Source organism: Crocodylus siamensis, chromosome 3 (genome assembly GCF_052110815.1).
Source record: "Crocodylus siamensis isolate JL-2025a chromosome 3, ASM5211081v1, whole genome shotgun sequence".
In the NCBI taxonomy this organism is placed as follows: Eukaryota; Metazoa; Chordata; order Crocodylia; family Crocodylidae; genus Crocodylus; species Crocodylus siamensis.
The window spans coordinates 41,308,123-41,327,033 of NC_143397.1; positions in this window are offsets into that span (position 1 = coordinate 41,308,123).

Genomic DNA, 18,911 nt, shown 5'->3' on the forward strand with positions numbered 1-18,911 from the left:
TGGAGGCCGACATTGGCTCCAGAAATTGACAACTTGAAACCCTCTGGGTCAAGTTGTGGGGGAACATAATAAGAGAGACCTAACTGTAGGTGTATACTACAGATCGCCAAATCATGAGGAAGAACTGTGCCTGGAGTTTCCCCGAGAATTGACTGAGGCTGCACATGCATGTGACATGGTTGTCATGAGCAATTTTAATTATCCAGACATTTCCTGGGAGGAACACTTGGCCACGTTGGAACGGTTGTGATCCTTCCTGACCTGTCGAGGAGTTCTTCCTGACTCGGAGGTGTATGGGCCAAGCAGAGGTGATAATCTGCTAGACTTGGTTCTGGCCAAAGGAGATGACCTGGTGACTGACTTAAATATAGAGGGAATTCTGGGCGATAGCGACCATTATGTTCGCTGTCCAATGTAAGGCAGACAAAACAGATAGCAGGATTGAAGTCTTGGACTTCAAAAATGCAAATTTCAACAAGCTTAGGTCACTAGTAGGGAAAATGCTGTGGGACCAGGAACTGAAGTTGAAAGGTGTGCATGAACAGTGGTTGTTCCTTAAGGACATGATCCTTAAAGCACAAAGGAAGTCCATTCCCATGTGGAAAAAAGGTAACAGAAGGGCTGGGAAGCCTTTTTGGTTAAACAGGGAAATCACAGATCTCTTAAGAAAGAAGAAAGAGGCTTATAAACAATGGCAGCTCAGGGCAGGCCCCAAGGAGGACCGTTTCATGACAGCCTGCATTTGCAGGGAACAGATAAGAAAGGCTAAAGTGGTGACCAAACTTAAATTAGCAACAGGAATTAAGGACAACAAGAAGTCCTTCTTTAGGTACATGGGGAACAAAAGGAAAATAAATGGGAGTGTGGGGCCATTGCTCAACAACTTAGGAGAGTGGGTTACCAGCACCCAGGAGAAAGCTCAACTTCTGAATGACCTTTTTGCCTTGGTCTTTCACTGGATCAGGATCAGGGGGAAAACCACAAGAGGTAGAGTAGAGGATGAGTATGGTAGGAATAATCACCGTCCTACTATTGCCGTAGAATTGGTGTATTACCAATTAATAAAATTAGATGTATACAAGTCAGCAGGACTGGATGATCTTCATCTGAGAGTGCTGAAGGAGCTGGCCAAAGTTATTGTGGAACCCCTTTCAAAACTCTTCCACAACTTGAGGTACCATGGAGAAGTCCGTGAGGACTGGAAGAGGGCCAATGTTGTGCCCATCCACAAGAAGGGCAGGAGGGAGGACCTGGGTAGCTGTAGCCAGTCAGCCTAACTTCTTTCCTACGGTAAATCCTAGAAAAGTTCATCAAGGAGTGTATCTGCAATAAGCTTCCAGAAGGTAAGATTCTGAATGACAGCCAGCATGGCTTTGTTGTGGGCAGGTCTTGCCTTACCAACCTCATCTCCTTGTATGCCCAGATAACTCTCCACGTGGACATGAGAGAGCACATTGACGTTGTATACCTAGACTTCCAAAACGCCATTGAACTAGTACCTCATGATGTCCTCAGGAGAAAATTGGAGGATTGCAGGCTTAACTCCGAGACAGTCAGGTGGGTGAGAAACTGGCTGCAGGATAGGACTCAGAGAGTTGTAGTGAACAGATCTGTGTCATCCTGGTGAGAAGTGGGCAGCGGTGTCCCACAGGGGTCGGTGCTCGGTCCAGTACTTGTCAAAGATTTGGCATCTTTATTAACTATTTAGATGTGGGGGTGAAGAGCTCACTGGCCAAGTTAGCAGATGATACCAAGTTATGAGGAAGCATGGTCACGCATGAAGATGGGCTACAGATACAGGTGGACCTAGACAGGTTAGCAAGTTGGACAGATTGGAACCTGATGAAGTTCAATGTTGATAAATGTAAAGTGCTGTACCTCGGGATGAGCAACCTCCAACACACCACTAGGCTTGGTGGCACCAAATTGACAAACACCACAAATGAAAGGGACCTGGGGATAATAATAGACCACAGTATGAATATGAGCCAGCAGTGTGATGCTGTAGCCAGTAGGGCAAATAATACTCTGGCATGCATCAATCAATGCATCTCCAGCAAAGCCAAGGTGTTGATTCTTCTGCTCTACTCAGCACTGGTGAGACTGCAGCTGGAGTACTGCATCCAGGGCACCACACTTTAACAAGGTTGTGGACAAGATTGAGAGAGTCCAAAGAAGAGCCACGCATATGATCAGAGTCCTGAGAGGCATGCTATATGAGGAAAGGCTGAGGGATCTGGGACACTTCAACCTGAGGAAAAGAAGGCTGAGAGGAGACCTGGTAGCAGCTTACCACTACACTAGGGGAGTACATCAAGGGCTTGGTGAGCAACTGTTCACCAGGTCACCTGAGGGGAAAACTAGGAGTAATGATCACAAACTCCTAGAAAACTGATTCAGGCTCAACATTAGGAAAAACTTCTTCACAGTCAGGGTGTCCAGACTGGAATAAGCTGCCTCCAGAGGTTATACAATCACCTACCCCGGAGATCTTAAAGAGGAGACTAGGCAGTCACTTTGCTGGGGTCACCAGACCCCCAGTTATCTTTCCTGCTTGATGCAGGGGCCTGGTCCCGATGATATTCTGAGGTCCCTTCCGGCCTTACAATCTATGAATCTATGAATGTATTTCAAAATTAGAGCTTCCTGGTCATCCAAGCATACTTCAGAAGTGAATTAGAGCGCTGAACAAATAATGGTAGTAGGGAAATCTGAATAGTCTTGACACAAAATGGTGTTGTATGCCATTCTGAAATATTACGATATGTAATAAAAAAATCATTTATTTAATGAAGAAAAGTACATCACTCACCCACTCAAACCAATGCTTTCCTCTTCAGAACTGCATCTAGACTTCCATCAGGAAGACAGGCCTGTAGCACAGTTACTTAAAAAAAAAAAAAAATTAAGTTCTATAGGCACACTTAAACAAGTATATGGGTTCAATTAATTTAAATAAGGGTTTTTGCATAAAGAATACTCTAGTGGTCCAATTACTTTAAAAAGTGTCAAATAACTATGGAAGGAATACAGTTGGTGCTTTTCCCTAATTATCAAGTTTCCCCTTGCAAATAAACATACAATGATGCATGCATATATAATATTAAAATATTCCTCCTTGAGTCAATTACTGCATATCTAAGGTATCCCAATAAATAGGGAGGAAAAAATACATAGCAATATTGTATAATCCAAAATAACTTATTTTTAAAAGTAATCCTTAAAGGACTTCAGAAAGACATATCAAGGTACTATACTGACTTGTACATTTTTTTACCCAACAGCTTATAACCAGGTAAGACAATACATGCTTTTCCCCTTAGTAATGCTACTAAAAGAAGAAAGAAGTAAGTCTTGCAAACCTGAGGTGGAATTACAGTAAATCTAGAATTGGTATGCATGCTTGAAAAGGAAAGGTTACAGTTTTTAATAGAATAAAAAATGTTAGCTCTCCTTATTTGAACTTTGCTTTTTAATTAGACCAGAGATTGAAAAATGCAGTGACACTTGTTCCACCTTACTTGTTCTAAGTCATGTCTGCATTAGTGAAGTCCTTGACTTTTTACATTTAAATTTTCAGTAAAATTCATGGTTGTGAAAAGTACAGAATGAAAGCCCTGAAAACAAGACTTACATTTCTGTCAGCTATGTAGCATACACTCAATATCAATGCAAGCTACCCTGTTATCATGTCTATCACAGGGGACATGCATCTTTCTTACAGCAACTCAGAAACGGTTAGTGAAGAGCCTAATTACCTACCAAATCTTACTAAGTAGTTAATTATAAACAGCTGCTGTAATAAACATAAACCTGCATAGGAGTGGGCAGGGCAAAACCTTCTGAGAAATAGGTTGGAAAAAAAAGCTGTTGAAGGGACCATATTGGAAGTAAGGCTGAAAAACAGACATTACATTTATGCCACCATAAAAATCTTTATGGTAGCACAAAATCTGAAGAAACAGACTTGATAGCCTTTTTTTCATGCTACAGTTACCAAAAATCTTGAGCACAAATATATTGAGTTTTATTTTTTGTTGCCTCTTCATAGCCGACGTCTGTTTGCTAATAGTAGGAGAGCATGGGCTGCCCAAGGCTTCCTGCACTCTTCAGCTGTCCTGAGCAGGAATACCCAGGGCTTCAAAGGCCCCATCATTCTTGCTCTGCAAATCCCCCTGCAAGGGAATTCCCAGGGTACCAAGGGTTTTGGGGCATGGCAGCACAATATGCATGCTTGTGGAGCCCTTGTCAGGGGATACCCAGTGTGCACCACCCTAGCATTAGGTCCCTGAAATCTTGGGAGTATCAGGGGCCAGATCCTGCAGGGCAACTGCCCCAGTGTTATCTGTAGGTGCCACTCAAACAGATTAGTTGGGCTGGTGCCCACATCCTGGCACAGCTGATCTCAAGTAGAGAAGGCAGGAAAGAGCAATGAATAGGAAGAAAATGTCCCCTGCTGCTTATCACTTAATCCATGGGTTGGAAGTGACAGGAATGTATTGCCTCTTTTCTGTGGAAAGAGGTGTTGGAATACAAGAGCGAAGAACTAGTGAATTTGGAGATACCAGAATTGCAGATGTGCACATGGCATTCTGTACCTTGTGGCATGAGTTTAAGGGGGTTTTTTTTTGCTTCCCTGAGAGGATTAACTCCGAACCTACACAGCTGGGGTTCGTCTGTACTCTTTGGTGTATCTTGGGGTCTCCTGAGCAACCATGCCTATCTGTTCCTGCCTGCACGAGGTAGTTAGGCCTCTTACAGAGCACTTTCATGTACCTTTTCTGGTGTAATTGAGAGACGACAAGGGGATGTCCTTGAAATGGCTTCTCCACCATTTTTTCCCAGTTTGGTATACATGAGTGATAACACATGGACAGGACTTGAATATCCCTCTCTGGACATACGAGGAATATAATGTCGCCTTACCCTTCAGTAGTGCTTACTGTCTAAAGACTTGCCAGCTGGTTATACCACATATTTTACAGATTAGTATCTCAAGGTTAATTCTTTGTTCTTCATTCTGGAAGTTAATAGAGAAAGTTGAAATGTACTCTTCAGCAATGACTTCAGTAAGCAATATACTAAATAGAACTATCAGATTCTATTTAGATGAAACTGAACAAAATATATTTACTATTTATTTATTTTAAGCTTCAACAGAGAAAAAAGCAAATAGTATCCATGCTGATTTTTATCTTTAAACATAACACTTCCATGGAGGAGCCCCTTTTTGCATTACAAGACAGAACAATGTAATAGATAAGATATTCAGAATTCTTAAGTATGATTAAGCTCTGTAGAATCTCTGGGTTTTTCAGACCATATAGGCATCAGGGTTTGACTTCAAAATGAAGTACTTTCTGTCATCCTACATGCTGCTATGGGCCCTTAACTGCTTAAGTCATTCCCTAGGACAAATTCTGCCTTACCACAAATGTTTTTAAATAGGAAATGTATGAAACTACTTCTAGCCAGAATGGCTATCTGTAATCTTCAGTATTTTTCTAGGTTTGGATAGCAGGCAATGGTAAATAAAAAAAAGCCAGAGTAAAGAAAAATGTAATGTAGTTGCTACTTTGCTTTCCCTTAAATAGTTTCCCCTGTATCTGACTGAAAAAGCCCTAAAACTGGCATACTCTGGCCATCCAACTTCTTGACAGATGAAAGGAGATATGACTCAGTCAGTCAGTGGTGCTTGGCAGTGATGTGGGAGAAGAGCCCGATGTGCCAAAAGGTGCCATAGCTGGTTAATTAAATCATCAGCAAAGGACAAAATGTAGTTGATCTAGATCTAGTGTTACCATACACTATTTATGGGCACTATTTATTTATGATGGGCATGTGGCATTTACCTAATGCCATCCATAGGGCATAAAGCATTTACCTAAATCATAGTTAAATAAAGTAGGATAACACTAGCTCTTGATCAACAAGATTTTGTCCTATGTTGATGGTTTAGTCAAACCCTGCTGCCTGTATGGTCTGAAAAACCCAGAGATTCTACAGAGCTTAATCATACTTATGAATTCTGAGTATCTTATCTATTATGTTGTTCTGTCTTGTAGTACAAAAAGGGTCTTTCATGGAAGAGTTGAATTTAAAGATAAAGATTGACATTGATACTATTTGCATTTTTCTCTTTTGAAGCTTAAAATAAATAAAAATATATATTGTGTTCAGTTTAATCTAAATAGAATCTGATAGTTCTATTTGGTATACTGCTTACTGAAGTCACGGTGATAAGGCCAAGCTCAGCCCCTTAAAAAATCCTCTTTATGTATCCAGAATTTCAGCTTTAATAAATCCCAGTTTGAACTTGCACTGGACAACCAAATGTGTAAGCTGCCAAGATGTCAGAGATGTTTCAGAGAGTTCAGTTTGGTGATCTGAAACAGTGTATGTATACCATTATCTGTAGCAGGAACACAGGAATTCAGGCAGTGCTATTTGGGGTCACATCTGCAGGTCAAAAGGAAAATTGTGTAAGAATTGGTGTTTTGAAGGATTGGAGGTACTTCCACCCCGGATGTTAGCCTAGCATTAAGAGCATTTCTTTTAAGAGAAGGTCCTAAATAAGACTCATGGAGCACGTCCACACATGCAGGCACATACGCTTGCAGCAGCTCAAATAGAAGTGGCACAAATTTGTGTCAGGGATTTTTGCCTCGGCGCATATACCTGGACATGCACTTTTGTCTGGGGTAAGTTGTGCCACTTAGGGCAAAATGACCCTTTCCAGCTCCTCCCAGATCTGCAGCCAAGGGGAGCTAGAGCCTGGGGCTAGCACCTGTGCTGGACCCAGAAGTAAAAAACCTGCCCTGTGCTGGCCCCAGCAATATCCCTGGTGAGCAGCTCAGGGCTACTTGGTTCTGGTTGAACTTTGCCTCCCAACTTTTTATTTTTTGGCACTCCATCCATGGCCCCACCAAGTCTTGGGGCCTCCTGGTCAACCTCTTCCTGGCCCTGGCCAAGTGGGCCCTGTACATGACCAGGAAGGAGGCTCTGGCCAGGAAGGTACCCAGGAACTGCGCCCAGCCACTTGCCATCTGGGGACAGTACCCTTTTTGCCAGTTGGACTGCTGAAGCAGCCCTAACCTGGAGTGGCCCCTATACCCTCTACCAATGCACCAGTCTGGCAGTGGGTGCTGCTGCCTGGCTGTGACCTGCTCCCATGGCTGCATCCCTACCAGACCCAGATGGGGTGCCTCCACTCTGCCATCTGAGCAGCTATCACCCAGAAGATGTGCTTCTTGTGGTGGCCCACTTTGAACTGTCAAAGCATGTCCTCTTGGCCCCAAATGGCCAAGAAGTCAGCTACCTCATCTGCCCTCCAGCTGGGTCCCCAGTGCTGGTCCTGGACAGGCTCCTCTGCACAGGTCTTGCCACTTGTCTCACCAGCAGAGATCCTGCAAATATTCTGATAAACCCAAATTTTCTCATTAAAATACCCAAAATGGTGTTCTTCCGCTATTAAAATGAAACACCACTATATAGAGAGAGATCAGTTGGGCAATTGATATATTTACAAGTGTAAAGCAATTTGGAGTGGGGGATTGGGGGAGACTGAGTGGCTGTAGTGTTTGTGGGGGTGAGGTTTGAGGGGTATAGGAGGGATGGAGGTTTGGGGTTTGTGGCTGGGTATGTGGGTGAGGGGTTTGTGGGGGTGGCTTGGGGATGAGGGTGTTGTGGTTGGATTGCAGGAGTGGGGGGACTATGTGGGAGGGGCTGCTCAGGAGGGGCGGGTACCTTGTACCCGCACAGAATGCAGTCCCCCGCACAAAACACACAGACTGCCCCACTGTAACAGGGAATCCTAACCCTGTTACTAAGAGATAGAGTGGTCCCTTTAAGTCCAGAACCTTCCAGTCATGGCTGGCTGGTCAAGTAGGAGTTAAGGCTCAAGCCCTGCCAACTGGCCAGGTGACAGGAAGAGGAAGGCCAAGACCCTGCAAATGGCAAATGGAGAAGGCCAGAGGGGCAGCAGGGAGGCAAACTCCCAATGACCACGGTGCCGCAGCCACAGTCTCTGTCAGAAGATTATGCCATGCCCTGATCCATCCTCGTGATCATCTAAAGTAAGCAGGCATGTTGCCTCTCTTGTTTCTGTATTATCATTTTTCCATTATATGGCTATAGAAGCCTAGGTATTGTGTTGAATGTTAAGACCAGTGATTTGGGTGAGGCTATCTGGGGAAGGAGGAGGCTTCATTGGGGGCCCACTACAGTGTGTGGACCTGGCACCAGAGAGGGTGCAGTATTTGGGGGTGAGCTGACCCCAGCACGACAGAGCACACCAAAGCCCGAGTGAGGGATTTTTTTTGAGAGTTAGAGCCTGATTAGTGGGGATTTTTTGACTGACAGGCCTAGCAAGAGAGAAAAGGGGTAGGCCCACAGTGGCAGAGACCCCAGTATAAGGAGGAATTTACAAATACCATCTGTGAGGCTTAGGCTGTGGTCTAGGGGAGAAACAGAACCACAGATAGTGCCCCCTAGCATCAGGGCATACAATAGGCAGCCTCCTGCTTAATTAACAACAAGGCATGGCAGGCGATAAGGCAGGCGGTTGGCCCAGAACAGGTAGTCGGGGCCACCAGTAGACGGACCCTGAGCAGGCGCCGCCTGTTACACCCCCCTGCAGGGCCCACATCTCCAACCACAGAGCCACAACCCCTGACAGGCCTCACAGCCTGCCCCCCCACAGAGCCACAGCCTCCCCCTACAGGGCACACAGCCCCCTCACAGGGCACTCCTCTGAAGGGTCCACATGCACCCCTGCATGGCCCACGTGTCCCCACATGCCAACCCAGCACCGCACTCATGACCCCCCTGAATGGCCCACAGCCCTTCAACAGCAGCAGAGGCCATTGGGGTGCTTGGGGCTCTCCTGGCAGAGCCTTCCCAAGGCAGGGGAAGCATGGTTTGACCCCAGCCACCTGGCACCCACTGCTGCCTGTGCCACATCATGGGGCAATGTGCCTTTGGGCACCTCTAGGCCACTTGAGCTGTAACCTAGAGCCCAGTGCTGCTCGCACAAACCACATGTTGTGCCAAGCTGGGTTCTGCCTCCATGGCACCAGCCTAACCTGACAGAACACAGTGCCTGTGCATGCAGGACCTGACCCAGAATGACATGCAGTACCTGCGAGTGGTGCCAGGGCCTAGGTGACAACTCAAGCAGCCCAGAGCTGCCTGAAGGTGCATGGCCCTGTGCCAAGCTGGGCCCGGTTTGTGTGATGTGGCACAGGCAGTGCTGGGTGTCAGGCAGCTGGGCCACACTGCACTGTCCCACACCATGGGAGGGCTGTGCCAGGAAGGCCCTGAGCACCCAGATGGCCACTGCTGCTGCAGGAGGGGCTGTAGACCATTCAGGGAAAGGTGGGGGAGCCACCCCTCCCAAGCAGCACCCGCTCACACACAGTCCTCCCCAACACAAACACAGTCCCCTACACCCAAATGGTCAGGAGGTCAGCAACCTCATTTGCCCTCCATCTGGGCCCCAGGTGCCAGTCCTGAGCAAGCTTCTCTGCCTAGGTCCTGCCACTTGCCTCACCAGCAGGAATCCTGGTATTCCCTATTTAAAAACTTCAAATTCTCTGATAAAAAAAATTGCATATTCACATTTTAAAATACCCCCAAATCCATGTTTCATAGATTTCATAGACATTAGGGCTGGAAGGGACCTCGGAAGATCATCATGTCCAGCCCCCTGCCCAAGGGGCAGGAAGTCAGCTGGGGTCATAGGATCCCAGTAAGATAAGCATCCAATTTACTCTTGAAGTTGTCCAGTGTAGGTGCTTGAACCAACTCCGATGGCAGACTGTTCCAGACCTTGAGGGCTTGGACAGTAAAGAAATTCTTCCTTGTGTCCAGCCTGAAACGGTCTTGCAGTAGTTTATGATCATTGGACCTCGTCATCCCTTGGGGTGCTCTGGTGAACAAACGTTCCCCCAGATACTGGTGGTCACCCCGATAAACTTATAGGTGGCCATCAGATCACCCCTGAGTCTACAGTTTTCCTGGCTAAAGAGACCCATGGCTCTCAGTCATCGTAAGGTCTGTTTTCCTGACCTCTGATCATGCATGTGGCTCTTCACTGGACTCTCTCAAGCTTCTCCACATCCTTTTTGAATTGTGAAGCCCAGTACTCCAGCTGCAGCCTCACCAAGGCCGAGTACAAGGGGAGAATGATGTCCTGGGATTTGCTTGAGAAGTATCTATGGATGCAAGCTAGGGTTTTCGTTGCTTTACTAGCCGCAGAATCGCATTGCAGGCTCATGTTCATCTTGTGGTCAATGATGACTCCCAAGTCTCTTTCTTCCATAGTGCTAGCCAGTGTAGCACTGCTGAGCCTATAAGGATGCTGCAGGTTTTTCCTCCCAAGGTGGAGAAACTTGCATTTTTAAGTGTTAAACAGGTTCTCATCCACCCATTTGCTGACCCTGTCCAAGTCAGCCTGGATTGCTCTCCTGTCTTCTGGTGTGGATGCTTTGCCTTAAAGTTTGGTGTCATCGGTGAACTTGGCCAGTCTGCTTCTGACTCCAATGTCCACACGATTAAGGAAGATATTGAACAATATGGGTCCAAGGACAGAGCCTTGGGGGACGCACTCACAGGACACCATGAGGATTGACTTCCGTCAATTATTACCCTCTGTATCTGACCATGGAGCCAATTTCCCAGCCAGCAGATCGTGGTGGACCCAAGGCCACAACTGGCCAGTTTTGCCAAGAGGTGATCATGGGATACCAGATTGAAGGCTTTTTTGAAGTCAAGATATATGACATTAATCTCTTCTTCCTTGTTCAGGTGATAGGTCACTTGGTTGTAGAAGGAAATGAGATTGGTCAAGCAAGACCTACCCACAACAAATCCGTGCTGGCTATCCCTCAGGATGTTGGCGTGAGCCAGTCCATTAAGGATGGGCTCTTTAATAATCTTTTCTAAGATCTTTCCCGGGATAGAAGTCGGGCTGATTGGCCTATAGCTTGCTGGATCCACTTCCCTCCCTTTCTTGAAGATAGGCACCACATTGGCCTTCTTCCAGTCTTCGGACACTACACCAGAGTGCCAGGAGTTTTCAACTATCCATGCCAGAGGCTGGGCTATGATGCTCGCCATCTCCTTGAGTACCCTGGGGTGTAGATTGTTCTTCTGCAATTAAAACAAAAGACCTCTTATAAGACAGGGAGAGAGATCAGTTGGACAATGCTTTATTTATATATTTACAATTGTAAAGTAATTTGGAATCATACCAGTGTCTCTATTTTTTTAATAAAATAAATTCTAAATGTTTATATGCTTTTATGTTTGCTTTTGGCTTTCTTATCATAGAAAAATTAGAGCTCCCCATAACCCCTGCACTAACCAAGATGTGGGGACAGCTGCCACTGCAGCCACAGCTCCTGCCAGCAGGTTTCATCCTATCTGGAAGCTGGGCACACTGGGTGTGTGATGGGGGGCGGTGCCAGCAGGGCCATGCCAGCAGCAGCACTAATGGACCCATGGTCTGTGCAAGGAGGTCCCAGCACAGCATATCCCGTTTACACATGTTTGCATAGGACCAGGAGTTGTGGCTCTGGGACACGTGGCTCCTGTGCAAAGGTGTGTACTAGCTGCACAGGCCAGGCCAGGTCTCATCGGACTGGCTGGGTGCATTTTCCATGAAGCTCAGGCGGCAATGAGCCATGGCTTGTCGTAGGCACAACTGTGCAGAAGTGCATTGCAACCTGCGCCTCATGAGCTAGGGACAGACATTATACATAAAGTGGTTTAAGTGATCAGAAACTGGTTTAAACTTGTAACAGAACAGATGTTCAGAACACATAAACCAGTGTGAAAATGGCTGAAACCAGTTTGAGATAAACCTGGTTGAATGTAGTATCAGACTTAAGTGATTTGGCTAAAACCAGTTTATGCAATGTTTGTCCCAGACCCTTTGCTGTTTTAAGAGAAACCAGACACCCCCAGCATCCTGGCATGCTCTCTGGGCTGAGAGGGGCTCTCTGCTCCACAGCAGGGCTGGCCCTCCCCTCTACACCCGGCTGGAGCTCAGCACAGGCGTGCAAGCACAGAGCATCTGCCTGCCTTCTCCCTGCTAAGCAGGGATTATTCTCCCCTCCCCTCTGCCTTATACAGACACCTCACCATCAGCTAGCAGACCACACACTGGCTATGGTCTGTGCTGTGGGAGAGGACAGCACTATCTTGAGCCACTGCAGGCATGTCCCATTTTTGGGATAGCTGTCAGGGTTACAAACTGACTTAGCCTAGCCAGATTAGACTAACCTGCAAAGATCAAATCAATTCAGGCTTTTTGAAAGTCTGTCCCTAGTCATGGAGAATGAGCCTGATGCACTCCAGCCCAGCCCAGCCCAGTTTGGCTTGGCTAGCATGCACCTTTTCACAGGAGCTGCGTATCTTGGAGCTGCACCTCCTAGTCCTGTGCAAAGGCAAGCTAGTGGGCCATGCAGGGCTGGGTTGGGTTTGGTCCTGCAGCATGCTTTCTCTCTGCACAGACTCCAGATCTGGCAGTGCTGCTGCTGGCATGGCCTGGCTGGCTGCTAGCACCAGATGTGTGCAGTGTGGGGGGATGTGAGCGTTGTGGGTGGGTTTGCGGAGGGGTTCCAGTGGGAGCTGCCACATGCCTACCCCCCCACCCTCCATGGCACCGGCACAATGGGTATAGCAGCAGTGCTGCATGACATGGGCTCTATGCTGAATGGAACCAGCCTAGCCTGGCCTACCAGCGCATTGCTTTTCTGTTCAAAGCCATGTGCTAGCAGTTTAGGTCTGGTCAGTATGTACATAGCCCATGTTGGGCAGTGCCATGCTGCTACAGGCCGTGCCTGCAACCATACCACTGTTGTGCTAGCTGCTGCCACTGGTGCTGGCACTGTAGGGGACGGGTGGTAGGACAAGTGTGTGGCAGCCCCTGTTCAAGCCCATCCACAAATGCACCCACAGATTGTACATCCTCCCCGCCTCTAATCACACTCCCCACACCCATAAACCCCACCACCCTTACATCCCTAGCTTACCTGGGACACCGCCTGGGTCCCAGTCAACCTGCAGCCTTGCATGACTCTTCTGCTTGCCCCAGCACACAAAGGGTAAATGCAGAAGCACCATAGGGATGCTCTGGACAGAAATCAGAGCACGTCTCTGGAGGACTGACTTCTGGTTTACCTCAGTGGATGGTCCGGGAGCCTGCCCTGCCCTGCTCCCCCCACCCCTTTTTTTTTATATACCTAGATTTCCAGGTATAAAATGTTGAGCCTGCACTGCGACTATACAGCACGGTGAACATTTTTTTCATTTGCAGCATATCCCTTGTGGCATCTCAAACTGGTTTGAGAGGCTGCAAGGGGCACATGCGTGCTCGTTGGAACCCGCCCATGAATTCCATTTATTCTTTGTTTAGAAAGGTGGGGGAGTTTGTGTTGCTTGCACTTGCTGATGTTTGTTACCACGCTGGTGGAAAATTAAGGTGGGGAATGCAAGGATGTTGCTGTAGTGCACTGTGTCTTTTGGAGAGGCAATTAGTACTTATCATTACTGGGGCAACTGTGCCCATGTAGCAAGCGGGTTTTAAGATTGAACTAATGCAGTTCTAAGACTGATATAACTTGCTTATTCCTGTACTCTGCCTGCACCCAGTTCATAGGGTGTTCAAGCATTGGTGACTTGTCTCTGTAGAGGTCATCATTTCCATTCCTTCTTGCTACTTAGGGGTATGTACAAGTGTTATATTTAGATTGACTTAACCAAAGTTAGGTTGATCTAAATGGTTGGGCATTTATTCACAGAGCATAAATTGCTCTAAAAGTCTTGATAGGAGGTGAACCAACTTAAGATCAACATGGATTAATTTACTCTAAAATGGGTTAAAGGGGTATACTGAATGCCTATATGTATTCATAGCACTAAACAAGGCTGGGAAAACCTAACCACTTGTGCCAGCCCCGGGGTTGTGATGTTCCTACCCCACTGACCCCCAGCTGGGCTATTGCTGCCCCCACCTACCCTCCCACCAGCCCCTGCCTGCCCCCCCCAAGTGACTTACCTCAGGCTTTTTGCTTTGCTCCTGGAAGTGACGAATGTCTGCACACACCACTACCAATTTAGGTTTAGGCAGCTTAAAGCAAGCCACCTAAACCTTAGCTGGGTCCCACAAATGCTTGTTTACATACTTGTTTGATATCATGACAATTTAAAGCAGCCTGGCTGTATTCAGTGTTTCACTTCCTGTAGCTGGACTTTCTCTACCTCTAGGTGAGAGAATACATCTTATTATATAATTTATATATTCAAAAGAGTAAAGCATGTGAGGGATTATGATTCAATGAATGACACTAGCAACTCCTGATGTCTTAGGACTAATGCTGACAGACAGAGACAAATAGAAGAGCTGGTCTCTCTTCATTGCCTGGGAGACCTATATTGAAATTGTCACTAAATATATTGAAAGTAATTTTTTTTGGAATTATAATTGAAACATTATTCTTGATTTATTTTTTTCTAATTGCAATCAATTTGGTTAAAGATCTACTTAATGATATATTGTTGTTTTTGTCTCTCTTTGTTCCCTTCTACTATGTGTTCTCTGCTCATGTAAAATTTTACTTAATTCAATATAAATGATTTTTTTAAATGAAATTGGCAAAGGGAGTGAAAAAGGGAACATCTTTTTTGATTAAATGGAACAGCAGATACCATTTTAAATTTAGCAGTGCACCAGGTGGGTTTCAGTGCAAAGCAAGAATTTCTTCATTTTTTGTGGTATTCCAGTTCAAAGAAGCAATACATTTGCTGCACATATTCAATGCCATTTTTAAAAGCAACTGGATAAATTGGACTGGGCTGGCTATCCTGCTGAGATGTTAATGTTCCTGCTGCTCATCTCCACCAGAAATGAAGCACCAGCAATTCTTCATAGGTTTTCATTTACATGTTAGCTTCTATGCACAGTCTTCTGTTCCTGGCTAAATACTCAAACGGCTGAAATCACTTGACAGATTATTGCTGTCTCCCAGGTTTGTGGTTTTATTATTTATTCTGGGCTGTTTTCTGTTTCATGACATATTTTCTCATGAACACCACTGCTTTGTTCAGCTTCTTAGTGAACCTGCTGTTTGGAATGGAAGTTGTGCTTTTTCTTTTATTATAAATGAGAACAAAAAACTTTGAAGCAACAAACTTTTTCCATTTCTGTATTCCTTTTAGGGTGTGCTTTGGATCACTTTACCTTAATGTGCTCTGCCAGCTGACTGAGTCCATGAGGCTACCCATGAATCAGACAAACAGGCCAAAATTCTCAGTTTGTGTGTCTAAAGATTGACTGCTCATCTCACATTTAGGCATCTAAAGTTGCGCCTCAGAAAATTAGGTTCCTGATTTAACTGGCTGTTGCTATGGCCGAAGTGTTTTTTCAAAGAAGCCTGTTGGTATTAGTATTTGAAACTGGCTTAAATGTTGGGGATTTTTTATTAAACAGGAGGTTCCACTGACCACTTTACCCCCTTGCCGGCTTGTTAGGGAACGTCAGATGTGAATTTGGCTCAGTAAGTTGAAACGCTGCAGTTTTTCATTACCATAAAAGCACCATATTCTGATTCACTTGTGAGCCTCTGCACCAGCTATGCCCCTGCACATAGCTGTACGGGTGGGGTGAGTGATCTTCTGAGAGATTCTATGTCATTACTGTTCTTGGGTAAAGGAAAGTTGGGGGTAAACATAGTTACTGGGTATCACAAGTCTCATTACAAAGGGGTGTTTCCCCCTCCAGACTAGGAGGAAATGAGGCACACTCATATGAGATGTTTATGCATAGTAGACTATTAGCTATGCAGTAAACATGTTGGCACCTACATGTGCCCCCCATTAGGCTGGAGTTAATTAATTTACTCTGCAGAAGGATAGTATTTGTAAATACAAGTACTATCTGGCTGCAGAGTTCAAAACTCCGCACGTGTAGATATTGCCCCAGCTAGCTAGGACATGAGGCTGCTTCAGTGCAGGTGCTGCCTACTGGCTAGCCCCACACTGATGCACCCTCATGCCCCAGCCAGCCCATCCACAGCACATTGAGCTGGAGGGAACAGCCCTGGGCTGCTCAGGGTCTGTTCAACATGCTGCTCTTGAATAAACTTAGTCAGGCAAAGCCTCTTTCACCAGTACCTCAATGAAAACCTGGTGAATTCTAATCAACAACAATAAAAAAAGCTCAGTAGCTCTTGGGATGCCTCAATTTATTTTGGTAAAATAATCAAGGTTATATTGAAATAGTCGCTGTATTTCTTTCCATTGTATGCAGGCTCTGGAATTCTTTTCTTGAATATTAAGGGTACATTACCTGACTTCTGTTTCCCAGTCTGTGTTTACAGTACAGTTCTGCAGTGAAAATGAATTATTGTATAAGATAAGGACTCTCACATAAGGATATTTTGAAAGGGCAATTTTGTAAATGTCTCCTAGATCACTCTAGAAGTATGATTGCCTGGCTATTACAGTGTAAATCAAATGTGCAACACAGAATAGGTAAGACTATTAGTACTCAGGCAAGTTGTTGAGTTGAATAAAAGGTTTGTATTAAGTTAAACTGCAGTTTTTGAACAGCTGTAATAATGCATTATGTTTGATCATCATAGTAATAAACCAAAGTTTTTTTGGGGGGGGTGTTGGGTCAGATATTATGACATATGTATCAGTCTTTCTTTAAAAATATAAAATAAACCAAATAATGTGGATTTTTTCTTCCTTTTCTTTGTTCAGAAAAATATTTTTAAGCTAAGTACATCTTGTGATATCATAAAGAAATCTTAATATTTGAATGAGCAGTTTTGAAATATTTTACAAAATCCTTCCCTAAATTGGGAACAAAGCAGCTGTTTGGGAGACATCTCCAAATTAAATCTTGCTAGGCTATAATACTGCAGTGATGAAGAGACTAGTTTTTGGCAAAATTTAAACTGCTTCAAGAAATTCTAATCTAGAGAAGCAGAAATTGTTATTTCTTACCAGAGTGGGAGAGAGTTGTAAAGGTGAAGCTTATGTTTGTTTTATTGATCCTTGGAGAATTTACATAACTTATTAAGTTAGAGCTTTTCTTTTCCTGTATTTATCTTGATAATTTTAGAGCTTATTAAAGGATGCTTTGACATTTTGGAAACATATTACGGCAATTTATGTCACTTGCTCTACATTTATGAAGTCAATTATAGCTGAAGGAGGAACTGTGGCTGTATCCATAAAGCATCCTGGAATGCAGCAAAAACAGATAAGAGGAAAAAATCCAGGTTTGGACCCAATGCTAAGCATCAGAAACTGAAATTCAAATATGAACCTACTGGACGTTGAAAATATTAACTCCACGCAGCTCCGACATAGGCATGCAGCTGTCACCACATTTCCTGGATGAAATGACTTGAAACATGTTCAAATCAAATGGTGAAGCAGTTCTGCTTTTTGTATGCAGAAATGCCTGACAGAATGATAAAACTGATTAAATATTGTTTTTATTAATAATTTGTACAAGAATAAGCACTTTCCAGCAGGTTTAGAAGTGTAGTAGAACTTATTGAATAGTTTGTTGGTTACAGGGTACAAAAATAACTTGTATAGACAGAATATTTAAAAAGGTTATCCAATGTTGTTCATTTTTCTTTAAATGGCTAGCTTGTTGATATAGTAGTAACTATTCTTTCATTTCATTTAGTTCTTTAAACAAAGGTGGTCAACCTGCAACAAGTGCTGCAAGTGGCATAGACAGCCTCTGTGTATGGCATGCGGCAGATCAGGGAGGGAGCAGGGAACACAGTAGTAGAGAGGAGAAATCAAAGAGCAGATCAGCCAGGGAGCAGAGTGCAGGGAACAGAATGGAAAACAAGATATTGAGACCACAGGGCGGAGAGCAGAAAGCAGAGCAATAGATTAGTCAGGGAAAGGGCACTGGAGTCTCATTCTGAGAAGGTGTGGGTTTTTCCTTGTGGCATACCAACTAAAAAAGTTGGCACACACTGTTTTAATATAATTAACTGGAGTGCGGGCATATGGGTAGGGACGTACTTAATTCATGAGAAACCATGGAATCTGAGGTTTTCCACACAATCCACAAAGTCTACAAAATAAACAATACCAACAAAACTTAATAAAAATAAAATGTTCATCCCCAGTGGGAGCCAGCAGTCCTCGTTGTTGGAAGGGGAGGGTGCCAGCTGGTGGGACCACATGAAGGGCAGCAAACAAGATGGCAGCTGCCCTCTGGTCCCTCCTCCGCCTGCTGGAGCTTCTCTACCAATTGGCTCCAAGGAGTGGGGCAACCCAAAGGGATGTCAGCAATCAAGATGGTGGCTGCTCCCCTCATCCGTCTTTCTCTACCTGGAGGCCTCTCTGCCAATCAGCATCAAGGGGCAGAGTTGTTGTGAAATACTTGTGAAAAATCAGTGAGAAGGCCACAAAAAAACCCTTTTGTTTACTGTGATTTAAGTAGTTCCCTATGCATGGATTATACAAATTCCCTACACACCCTCATCTTGATGAAAGGTTTGTTCAGGTGGATTCCACTGCAGGACTTAGGGACAGAGGCTATAAAATAAGTTAGTGTTTTTAACTTGATAACAGGAGATTTTAGCATAACTAATCTATATTATGGCATCCTCTTCAAAAAATTACAGTGAAATTTGTAGTTATAATACTTCATACAATTGGCATTTGTAACTATCAGATCAAAATTTTCAACTTTTATTTTGTCCATGAGCACAGCTATTTATCCTCCAAAACAAGAAAACTGTTTTATTTATGTTCTTAGAACTGTGTAATTCTATATGTTCCCATAAAATTCAGTAAAGGTAATGATAAATAAATGTTGTTATCAATTCTCAATGATTAATAATAAAGTGTATGCAATGTTACCC